Source organism: Helianthus annuus, chromosome 13 (assembly GCF_002127325.2).
Source record: "Helianthus annuus cultivar XRQ/B chromosome 13, HanXRQr2.0-SUNRISE, whole genome shotgun sequence".
Taxonomy (NCBI): Eukaryota; Viridiplantae; Streptophyta; class Magnoliopsida; order Asterales; family Asteraceae; genus Helianthus; species Helianthus annuus.
The window spans coordinates 81,876,606-81,889,500 of NC_035445.2; the positions used below are offsets into that span (position 1 = coordinate 81,876,606).

General features: G+C 34.7%; 1 long non-coding RNA gene across 1 annotated transcript; it reads left to right on the forward strand.

Annotated features, from left to right (window-relative positions):
• The first annotated feature begins 10,063 nt into the window (after positions 1-10,063).
• Positions 10,064-11,158, forward strand: LOC110902862. Its single transcript, XR_002571471.2, has 3 exons — positions 10,064-10,110; positions 10,221-10,377; positions 10,790-11,158. It is a non-coding gene; the product is annotated as an uncharacterized LOC110902862 (long non-coding RNA).
• Positions 11,159-12,895: the final 1,737 nt, after the last annotated feature.

A 12,895-nucleotide genomic window follows, 5' to 3' on the forward strand; every position in this document is an offset into this window, starting at 1 on the left:
AACTCGTGATGGATGAAGCCCACAAGTCCCGCTACTCAGTACATCCTGGTTCGGACAAGATGTACCACGACTTGAAGACTACGTATTGGTGGCCTGGTATGAAGGCCCACATAGCAGCATACGTCAGCAAATGTTTGACTTGCGCAAGAGTCAAGACAGAATACCAGAAGCCAACAGGTCTACTCCAACAACCAGAAATCCCGAAATGGAAATGGGAGCAGATTTCCATGGATTTTGTTACAGGGCTACCTAGGTCTCAACGCGGAAATGATACTATTTGGGTAATAGTAGATCGATTGACCAAGTCCGCACACTTTCTGGCTATTAAGGAAACAGACAAGTTTTCTACCTTGGCGGAGATTTACTTAAAGGAAGTAGTTTCGAGGCACGGGGTGCCAACCTCAATTATTTCCGACCGAGACGCTCGTTTTACTTCGGAATTGTGGCAAGCTATGCACAAATCCTTTGGCTCACGATTGGACATGAGCACTGCTTATCACCCGCAAACGGATGGACAGTCCGAACGCACCATCCAGACTCTAGAAGACATGCTTAGGGCGTGTGTGATCGATTTTGGCAAGAACTGGGAGAAGCATCTACCGCTAGTAGAGTTCTCCTACAACAACAGCTACCACACTAGTATTCAGGCAGCACCTTTTGAGGCATTGTACGGTCGTAAATGCCGGTCACCTCTCTGCTGGGCAGAAATCGGTGATAGTCAAATCACGGGCCCAGAGATGGTGGTAGATACAACGGAAAAGATTGCCCAGATCAGACAACGCATGGCGGCAGCTCGTGACCGTCAGAAGAGCTACGCTGACAAGCGTAGGAAACCCTTGGAATTCCAGGTCGGTGACCGGGTTCTACTTAAAGTCTCACCCTGGAAGGGTGTGGTTCGCTTTGGTAAACGGGGCAAGCTTAATCCGCGATACATTGGACCATTCGAAATTACCGAGAAAATCGGTAAGGTTGCTTATAGATTGAACCTGCCTGAAGAACTGAGTGCGGTACACAACGTTTTCCACGTATCCAATCTGAAGAAGTGTCTGTCAGATGAAACGCTCGTAATTCCTTTCAAGGAACTAACCATTGACGAACAGCTACACTTTACTGAGGAACCGATTGAAATCACTGATCGAGAGATCAAAATCCTCAAACGTAGCCAAATACCTCTTGTACGAGTCCGTTGGAACTCGCGACGTGGCCCAGAGTATACCTGGGAGCGGGAAGACCAGATGAAGCACAAGTATCCCCAGTTGTTCCCAAACGAAAACCCCAGCACTGAAGCTACAACCGAATTTCGGGACGAAATTCCAAACTAACGGGGGGATGATGTGACACCCCGTTGAAACGCTTTCACTTACGATAGCTTGACAGTGGCTGCCTTAACTTTCGGGACGAAAGTTCCTAAAACTTGGGGATAATGTGACACCTCGGATTTTCCCGGACAACCTTTCGATGTAACATGTGTGTACGTAAACTATTAAGTGAAAAATTATGAATTGCTTGTTATTACGTGTTGGGTGCATATGTGTACGTATAGATATATATATATATATATATATATATATATATATATATATATATATATATATATATATATATATATATATATATATATATATATATATATATATGTGTGTGTGAGTTATATGAGCCGAAACCTCAACCCGACTCGAGACCCGGAGTGGTCTCGAGTGAACAATGAACGTGGGCCGGTTTGGGCCGGTTAGGGCCTTGCGACCGAGAACCCAACCCGGAAACCCCTAAGCCCACTCGTGACAATTATATAAACCAACCCTCCCCTCCCTTAACCATTTTTACAACACTCTCTCTCTCTCTCTCACTCCTTCTTCCTCACTAAACCCTAAAACCCTAGCAAAACAAGATCACTTTCTCACCCTCTCATCTCTCTCGGATCCAACGGTAGCATCAAGGCTCTCGGATTCTAGCTCGAGATTATCATTTGGAGCTTGGTTCATCAATCCCTTGTGCTCCTACTTCCAACCGGTTAGCATGAATATCTTCATAGTTGTTTTGCTTGTTTGTCTTGTTACTAAAATGCTTGTTTGATGATAAAAGTGGTTGCTTGAGATGATTTTGTGTCTTAATAAAAATGATCCGGTTTTGTGGTTTGCTATTCGGTTGTAGTAAGGATTGGTTAGGAGGTTTTAGGCATAAATGTTTGGGTTTATATGATGAATCTTGTTTGTGTGCTTTAAATGCAAGAATGGTTGTGATGTTGAATGGGTTGGTTATCCGGGTAATGATAAGGGTTTGGTTAGAAGATTTATGCATGATTTAGGGTTGAATGTTCATGAATTCTGTGTTATCCGGCTTGTTATGATTGATTGGTTATTGTAAGATACATGTTTCGGAAGTTTGTATAAATGAAGAACATGTATGAAGATTTTATGAACATTCAAATATGCTAAGTTTGATCCGAATTGTGCACAAAACAGACAAGAAAACATGTTTAAGGATTCTTATTGGATAGTACAAACTCACATAAAAATACAATCCTATTGGTCAGTACATATTGCAGGTTCTAGATGATTGCTGTGCACGTAATCACGGTTGCGAGTCGCAACCTTTGGTTGCTACTCGAGACCACGTCAAGTCTTGTCGAGATCTCCCAGTTGCGAGTCGCAATCAACACGAGTCGAATCCGGTTGCGAGTCGTAACCACTGCTGCTAAGTCGGAACCGCCAGTTGCGAGTCGTAACCTCTGGTTGCGACTCGTAACCAAAACGTGATGAACCGAGACCTCGGTTGCGAGTCGTAACCTCGATTGCGAGTCGCAACCACCCTTGTCTCGACTGGACTACTTTGGTGTTATTGGGCTTTGACTGTTGGACTTTCTGTTGACTGGACTACGTGTTGTTGCTGCTGATTGTATGCTTAGGACTGGCCCAATAACCCAACTGTTTGTTGTTACGCATGTTATACGTGTTTGCTGTATGTGTTGCCATACGTGTTCGCTATATGTTTATTTGTACCCAACTTGACCCATACTTGGTAACCATGCTAGGACGTGGTGACCAACTTACTTGACCGGGTAAAATAATCTACCGAGCAACCCAAGGTGAGTTCACAACTTAAAAGCATGCGTCCCGGTGGTTTGGGACACGAGACTAAAACAACCCTATCCCCTTGTAAAGGGGATACCATTTACATTCCTTCCCTAGTTACTGGGAACAAACTTACTTTACCTTCCCTTGTGTTGGGAAACCTTTTAGTTAATTACTGTTTATACGGAATGCAACCAAACGGCACTAAACGCAACTCTATCACTCAAGTCCCTACTACATAATACCGATTAGTCGCCGGGGCCAGGCGAACGGGTTATTAGTTGATAGCGCTATTTAGGTTTTACCAACCTCACACCGTGCCATGGTATGGGATCGGTCGTGAACTAATGTACTCAGGCATCCGTCAATGATGATAGAACATTGACATCGGGGCATCCTGCGGAAACGCAAACGGTTACCTAGTGTTCGGTATTGGAAAAACAGTTTAGTCGCTAACTTTTGGGGTAGCTACCCATGGCATGTATAAACGGATAAATTAACTGGTGAAACAAGTTTTTGGTAATTAAAACTGGACAACTAGTGAACTCACTCAGCATTATTGTTGACCCCCTTACTGCATGCTTTGCAGGTGGCCAGTGACTGGAGCAGCTGCTTAGGATGTGTAGTGGTCGTCTGCCCGTGTGTTGGGCATTTATCATGACTTACCTTATGAACATTGTTTAAAACTGTTTATTTATGCTTCCGCTACTCATTACTGTTTGAACTTGAAACCTTAAACTCTGAACTTGATATTTGCTAATCTTATGGTTAGTAAGTATTACTTTTTGTTATCAATTTAATTGGTCAGTATAATTGGTGGCTGGATCCTGGTCAGTCACGCCCTCGAAGCGGGTGTTATCCGCAGGTGGAATTTGGGGGTGTGACAAAAATACCACTCACTGTAAAACACCAAAAAATCAAAGATGGCTAATATGCTTTCTTGGATATTCGGTATTGTTATTCGTCAAGTTTCACTAAATGAATTGTTAGGGAGGCAAGTAACTCAGTAAGATTTTGCTGCATGAGATGGACAAAAATTCAAGAAAAAAATACTAATGCCAGTCATATGGCATTTTGTATTTTTTGTTCTTGAAGAAGGCTTGAATGAGGAGAAGAGATCAATGACACTGAAGAGTGGGATGATGATAAAGATGAAGATCAACATGAAGAAAAAACGAAAAACCCACCCACACGTCATAGATCTATGTCCCCAAACATCCACAAAAAAAAAACCACTACAACAGACGAGCACGCAAAATAATTAAACCGATGGGTTTGTTAAGTTTTACATAAAACGCCATATTTTGGTATCAGTTCTTGAACTATTAAAGAACAGAGAGACTGATGACAGTGAATATTGGGAAGAGAGATCCGATTAGGATTTTTAATTTATTTTCTTCGCTTGTATTTTTTTTACTGTGGCTGAAATACAATCCAACAATTGTAAAACACCAAGATAACACAAACGCCAAAATGTGTATAAAAAATAATAGAACAATGAGCCATCTTGTTTAAAAACCCTTAAAAAACGTCATTCAAATAAAACGCCATAAACGCCATAACGCCAAAATGTTGATACAATGAAACCATTAAAACGCCATTAATTATTGAATTTTGTTAACGTCAAAAATCTTAAAAACCAAAAATTAAAACAACACTGGGAAAAGCGGAACTGGAAAAGCAGAAGATGAAAGGACAAAAAAGCCCCTCCGCCCTTTTCTAAGCGGCGTGACACGTGTTGGGCCAGGAAGCGTTCTCACCGTTCTCACACTTTTGAGCGTTTTCTCCCGATCCGCTAGGAACCACCTTTTATTGCAAGAACCGCGAGAACCAATGTGAACACAACCAAAAATGCCTAAAAATAGCTAAAAAACACACAAATTTTTTTTTAATATTTTTTATAAGAAAATCGCTACTTTTAGTAGCAAAAAAAAATTAAAAAAAAAATTTTAACTTTTTTTTTGCTACTAAAAGTAGCGATTTTAACATAAAAAATATTAAAAAAATTAGATTTTTTTTTTTGATTTTTTTTGATTTTTTAGGTTTTTTGGGGGTTTAGTTTTTAGCATTTTAGCTTGGAGTTGGGGGGGGGGGGGAGGGGGGAGGGGGGAGGGGTTTAGGTTTTTGGGGGGTGGGGGAAGGGGGTTTAGGTTTTTTTTGGGGGAGGGGGGTGGGGTGGGGGGTTAGGTTTTTTTTAGGTTTTAGTTTTTAGCATTTAGCTTGGGGGGTTAGGTTTTTTTTTTTTTTTTTTTTTGGGGGGGGGGTTAGGTTTTTTTTTAGCTATTTTAGGTTGTGTTTATATTGGTTCTCGCAATAAAGGTGGTTCTCGCATGAACCTTACCCTATATATATATATATATATATATATATATATATATATATATATATATATATATATATATTAAATTACATCATGATAGCTACAATAACTTTGTTTACTTTTTGTTTTGGTTACCAAAAGTCCTTTTCTCAATTTAAGTACATGAAATCTAGACATTTTTTATTTTATTTTAATAAACCAAATAGGAAATATAAATAATTATAAATTTATATTCAAATACTTTTTCTCATGTTTTTATTAGATATGTTAGATAATTTATGTTTTATTTATTCTATACTCCTTTTAGTTTCATAATAGTTATAGTTTTATCTGATACTTTTTATTTTATTTATAAATCAATCGTAATAAACTTTGATAGGTTACGACTTTACTCGAGTTTAATTCATGACGTAATTTTTTCATCATCGGAGAATATAGCGTTTCATGTGTTTTTATCTACATCCCAATGGTTTTACTCGAGTTTTATTTATGACGTAACTTTTTGTAATTTGCCAATATACCGTCACATGTGATTTTATCTATATCTTGATGGTTTAAGGTCCAGTTTAATTTACAACATAACATACCCTCACAACACGCTATATTAAAAACTTCCTGAACATACTACAACTCAAACCTAATATCTAGTAATTCAAACAACTAGATAAACATAATTAAATCAAACAATTTAACCAATAAAGATACTACTAATAGATTAAACATATCTCTCTACTATTTTACAACTAGTAGGGTGCCCGCGCGATGCGGCGGGGGCAACATTTTGGTTTGCGGCACTCGTTTCTTGTAGTTTTTTTATTCGTACAATATTTATGGTAACATTATTGGGGTGGATACATGTCATTAGTGTTACACATATGTAAAGTTTTGTTTTTTTATGAAAAGTAATAATCAAAAGACAAAAAAAATATTGTTTTTTATAAAAATTAATAATCAAAAGACAAAAAATAAAAGATAAGCTGTTATAATTGTAAAGTATGTTTATTTTATTGGTAAAATTATAAAGTATAATTTTATTCTTTAAAGTTCATAACTTTTTTTAAATATCCACATAGTACTCATCCAATAAACTTTAAGTTTAAAATTTTCCTTTTTATAAAAATAAAAAATAGTATTTGACTCATAAGTACGTTTTAGAGCTTTAACTTAAATTGTTAAATTTCGGTTTTTAACATATATAAAAAATTTATATTTTTATAAAATTTCAAGTACTGTTTTTATAAAAAAAAATAGGATGTTAAGAGTTTATATCTTTATTTACTTTATATCATACTAAGTTTAGATTTTTAGTTCCTAACTAATCTTATCTATATGAGTCTACTTTTCACTTATAATCCCTAAAATTATGCAACACAATCTACTATGTATCTAGTCAAGTTAGTAAGGAATTCTTTTGAAACTAACTAATATTATATAGAGCAAAATAGTTAAACTTATAATTCTTAACAATTTGCAACATAATTTAGTATTTATCTAGTAAAAATTGTAAATTTTTTATGTATTTTATTTATATTACTTGTTACAAAAAATGTTTATAAAAGAATTATTTTTTTATCAAAACAAAATGTTTTGTTTATAAATAAAGTAAAAAATTGTTTTACACATGTAAAGTTTCTTTTTTTTAAAAGATGATAATCAAATGACAACAAATAAAAGATAAGTTGTTATAATTGTAAAGTAAGTTTATTTTGTTGGTTAAATGTTAAAGTTTATAATTTTATTCTTTAAAATTCATAATTTTTTTTAAATATCCACATGGTACTCATCCAATAAACTTTAAGTTTAAAATTTTTGGTTTTAAAAAAATAAAAAATAGTAGTTGACTCGTAAGTACGTTTTACACCTTTACCTTTAATTGATAAATTTTGTTTTTATATATATAAAAAATTATATTTTTATAAAATTTTAAAAACAGTTTTTGTAAAAAATAGGATGTTAAGAGTTTATATCTTTATTAACTTTATATCATAGTAAGTTCATTTTTTTAGCTTTAAAGTTTATTACTTTAATAAATTTTAATTAAGAAATACAAATTATTAGATTAATATTCAAGAAGAACTGCAATATTTTATAATTTCAACTTGACTATATCTAACTGCAATATCTATTTATTGCAACTTTAGGATATTAACTTATATAAGTTTAGTTGACTTGTAAATTTAGGATACTAATTTTATCTTGAATTTTATTAATATGGTCAATAACTGCATTACATTAACACCAAAAACAAAATTCAAATATAAAATAAACTTTAATCATACGTCTAGATCAAACATAACAGTCGAACATGAAAAAAAAAACATAAAAACACTTGATAGATTTCATATCAGACTGCATGAAATCTATTCCGCTTGTGAATTGACACTCGAGGTATTTTTAATCGGGTTTTCTGGTTTGTGCTTAAATCGGCATTAACTTCTAATTCCTCTTCTTTGTCATTGTCCCAAGAATCGTCTAAATTAACAACCTCACTCCATTTCCATTCAGAGAGTCTCTTGGATCTCTTCCTTTGAGTCTCAAACTTTCGATCCTTAAAAAGGACAAAAATTGAACACAAAAGTTAAAAAAAAAGATTAAATAAACCTTAAAATTACCTCTTCATTAAATTCACGTTAAAGATTAGTCTTGTATGGACTAAACATTGCACCATAAGAAATAATATCAACACTTTTATCACCATCATCCTGCAATAAAACACACATATAATAACATAACGAACATGTTAATATGAAAGATATTCGCAAAAATAATACTTAAAAACCAGCAAAATCAATACCTTAGAAGCTTGTTTGACAAATGAGTTGTTTAAATTAGCATGTTTATCATGGAACTGAATCTGAAAAATCAAATAAGTTAATATTCACATAAAAGTAAATAAAAGAAAACAATTATTCACTGCTGCGATATAACAGAACTGACCTTAGAATTTTGAATCTCGCATGCTTGTTTTTTCGCAACAATTGAATTCAGAACTGAATCCATTTTGTAACTCTATTTAGCAATAGATATAGGGGTGTCCTGCTATGTATTTATAGTAGTAACTATAGAAGTGCATTAGGGTTTAACTTTAGATTTGACAATCCTTTATTTAGGAAGTTAGTTGTAGTTAGTTTTAAGTTTTTATAAGATATATTTAAGTACAGATATTAGACAGTTTTAATAAAATAAAATGTGACACATAATATCTTCATTTTATGTTACGGTACTTTTAATTCTTTTTGTTTTTGTTTGCATAGATGAAGCCCATCTTTGTAGATTAGGCACATTAGATCACAAGTATTAATTACTTGTACATTAAAGCATTATCGACTTGTACCTTTTAATTCGTGCGTTGATATTGAACAAGACAACTACCGAAACGTTGACAAAAATGTGTAGGTCGTCATGCTATCTTTGGATTTTTTTTTTAAACAATATAGTTTATAAAATATGTCAAGAATACATAAAAAAATTATAAGTTTGTTGTGGATGAGTGAATTGTAACTAATTATCTATAATTTTGTTAAAACCTTAGGGCTTTAAGTGTAATAAATTTAGGGGCTAAAAAATAAATAGTTTTTAAAAGACGAAACTACCCTCATTTTAGGGGTCTTTTAATAAATAAAGTGGGGGAAAAGTTCTTATTTTTTGGATATCTTAAAATACATCTCTCTCATGCATTATAATATACAGTAGTAAGTATCTATACTATATTATAATACACGAGTGAGGGATATTTTAAGATACCCAAAAAATAAGAACTTTTCTTCCTATTTATTTATAAAAAGACCCCTAAAATGAGGGTAGTTTGGTCTTTTAAACACTATTTATTTTTTAGTCTCTAAACTTATTACAATTAAATCTCTGAGGTTTTAACAAAATTATAGATAATTAGTTATAATTCAACCCTCCACAACTAACTTATATTTTTTACGTATTCTTTGACATATCTTATAAACTATACTGTTTAAAAAAAATCCAAAGATAGCATGACGACCTACACATTTTTGTCGATGTTTCAGTGTTTGTATTGATCAATATTGACGTGTAAATTAAATATAAAATAAATAACTTTATATCCTCACGTTTCAAACACTTCAAAATTCAAACACGCCCTTATCTTTCTTGGATCCTCCCACTTCAAACACGTCTTTGAAAACCCTAATCCCAATTCAAAATTCAAACACGCCCTTCTCTTTCTTGGTTCTCTCTCTCAAATTCAGATATTCGAATGTCATTCAGCCTCACCCTCTCTCGTTGCTCTCCATTGATCGGAGGAGTTTGTGGTGCAAGATTTAACATCGCCTTCTCTGTTTGACATGGAAGGGTTCTTATCAGATTTTCTAATGGATACCCAAATGGGTGGAGAATAATTTTCGCTCCCTCATCACCATCCCTACCTCTCCCTCTACTGAAAAGTTAGGGTTTTTTTTCAACTTCAGTTCACCCAAAACCCTAAAACCTCCAATGTGCTCCAATTCATCAGGAAAATCTCAGTCGATGGTTCCTCCTTACATTGAACTAAAAGTTTAATTTGCTTAATTTTTGTTTTTTCTTTTCGCCTGTGGATAAAATGAATTTAGTTGGTGATTTCGAAGCTTAAAGTGGGTTTAGTTTTCTTTATTGTTGTTGTTGTTGTTAATATCTCCTGTTTGGGTTTCTTCCCCTAAGATGCAGATTGACTTGGCTTCACACATTGTTAGGGTTGTGTCGACTTTGAAGGTACTCTTCTATAACAAGAACTTATTGCCTGGATATATATGTATTGCATTTATTTTTAGAGTCACACAAAGGGGAGATGGACTAATTTGATGTATTTTTTTATTTGTGAGATTGCTTAAACATGTGACAAATTACAGTGAGTCTAACATGTGGTCGTTACTTGGAGGGTTCCAATAACGAGGGTCAGATGATCCACACTTGAGTAATTCTCATGATTTTATTGATGATGCTCGAAACATAAGAAGTGGCTACAAAAAAGATGCCCTTGTGAGTGAGATGTTTGACTTTTGCAATTTATATATTTTGTTTATGGATACGTAGTCAAAAACATGGAAGTTGAATTATCAACTTAAACACAAACTTGATGGGTTCTTTAAAAGGAATATCATAACAGGTACCTCTATCTGCAATTATTTATAGTTCTGTTGTAAAACTGTATATTTATAAGTTATAATCCTTCTAGGAACTATAAATTACATATGCAAGCTTGGCATGAAAGCACTTGTTACAGGTTATAGTTACTTTATTTTATATCACACTACTGTTGACCATCACCTACTCCTCAGTTATGTGTTTTAAAATTTAAATGAGTTAAATGACTGATATTTTGTACTTTCATAAATATTTAGCATGAGCGCACGACTAACTACAATTAATCTTATATATGATTATTGTGTAGTCAGGAGTCCATGGAAGGGTCTTTTCATCAAATTGTCGGGATCCTTTGCTTGAATCTATTGCAAGAAAAGGAATAATGTCTTAGGTGAGTCCATCACATGCCATCCATACTGAGATTTTACAAGCTAAATCTGGATATACTTCACTTCTTAGTGGATCATACAACACTAATTCATTTAGACATTAGGCAACTGTTGCAGTTCTGTGGCTTGCTTTTAAAAGGCAAGAAGCGCACAAAAGCGACATGGTCTAAAACCGAGCCGTGAAGCGCCAAAGAGCAAAAGTGCACCGCTTTTCGTACACGAGGCACAAATAAATATATATTTTCTATAGGTTTCTAGCACCATTTGCCTAACATGGGCGGACCCAAGCCCAGCCCAAGGTGGGCGGGCGCACCCCCGGGGGAAAAAAATTTAGTGCTAAGTTCCGTCGAAAATCCCGTCCGCACCCCTGGGAAATTTTCGTCCGCACCCCTTGAAATTTTTTGACCACACCCTTGAAATTTTTCGTGCGCACCCCTTAGGTAAAAAGTGTTATCAATTTATATTTTAAATTTTTTTTAGTAAACTTCTATTTAAAAAAAAATACTACCTAAATTATATAACTTTTAATACCTAACTAACTAAACCCAAATACCCATACCTTTACCCACTTATAATTCCTAACTAGTAGCCCACTAAGTTTTAGCCCATTAACCAAACCCAAGTACCCAACAATATTTCAAACTATAATAAAATAATTAAAGCCCAAAACCTTTAGAAATTCTCTCCCGCTTTCTCTCTCTCTCTCTTGCGTCCCTGCTCTGCCAACGAACAACATCACCCAGCGACAACAGTCTAGCAGCCGGCGACCGCCGTAATCAGCCACCATACCACCGTCGTTTGACACCAAATCTAACCGGAATCCGAACACGGGTAAGTTTCTTTGTTATTTTGATGATTTTGGTTGATATTATAGGAGAAAAAAAAGGTAATAAAGTTGTTAAATATGTTTGAAATTTTGTGTGTTTTGACGTTGTTTAGATGATTTTTAGGGTGATTATGTTGTTTATATATTTCTAGGGTGATTACAACTTACGCTATGATTTCTAGGGCTTGAATAGTTGAAAATAATTAAATTTGAAACATTATGTTATGGAGCGATGAACTTATGTTATATAGAGAAAGAATTGCTTAAGAAATTAGTTTTAGATGATGTTTTGGATAGATTTCAAAAAAATGAAAACCCGTAGGGCGTCGACTTTTTAATTATGTTTGTAACAAGGTTTGACATGTTTTTGAAGATTATATAAATTTAGTTTGTTGTTCGTTTGTTTTACATGACCCGACCCGACCCGAAACGAACCGATTTTTTTTTTACTTATATACCTAGGGGCCTAAAATTTTTAAAAATGTTCCGCACCCCCATGGAAAATTTCCTGGGTTCGCCACTGTTGCCTAATACTTAGACATAAATGCGCTTTATATAAGTTTTAATGTCGAAATTACATACATGTACAACCCAAAAAGCTTGTTGTACAACAGTTTTCTGCATAAAAATTTGATAAATACGTGAGACACATATCTTAGAGTGTTTTTTCTTTTTTTTTTTGCCAAAAACGGCCAAGGTGCGCCTTGAGGCGAGGCGCCCAGAAAAGAAGTATGAGGTGGCGCCTCAGCGGGTTATATTGTACGTACACCTCATAGGGTTGAGGCGGTAAGAAAAGGTGCGTCTCATGGGTGTCAAAACAAGACAAGAAGGGATGCTACTACAATTGAAAACGGGGTTGTGCAAATTTGGTATAGCTTGTAAATTCCACTATGCTCAACCGACAAACGAATCAATGCTGCCAGCAGCATCTGCATGTCCAATTTATTCAACAATTCAGTCTCCTTCACCTGAACAATATGTTGGCCCATCAGCTACAGGCTATAGGGTTGTGAGGCCACCGATAGTACATGGTTCATTCATACCCACCGGGTGCTTTTCGTCCTATAGTACTTTCACCTGGCATGGTTCCTTTACCAAATTAAAGTCCTTACTTGGTAAGTAATAATATATTTTTTTAATTAGCTGTTATTTTAACAATCATATATATGTAGTTACTGTGTTAATAGTTTATGAGATG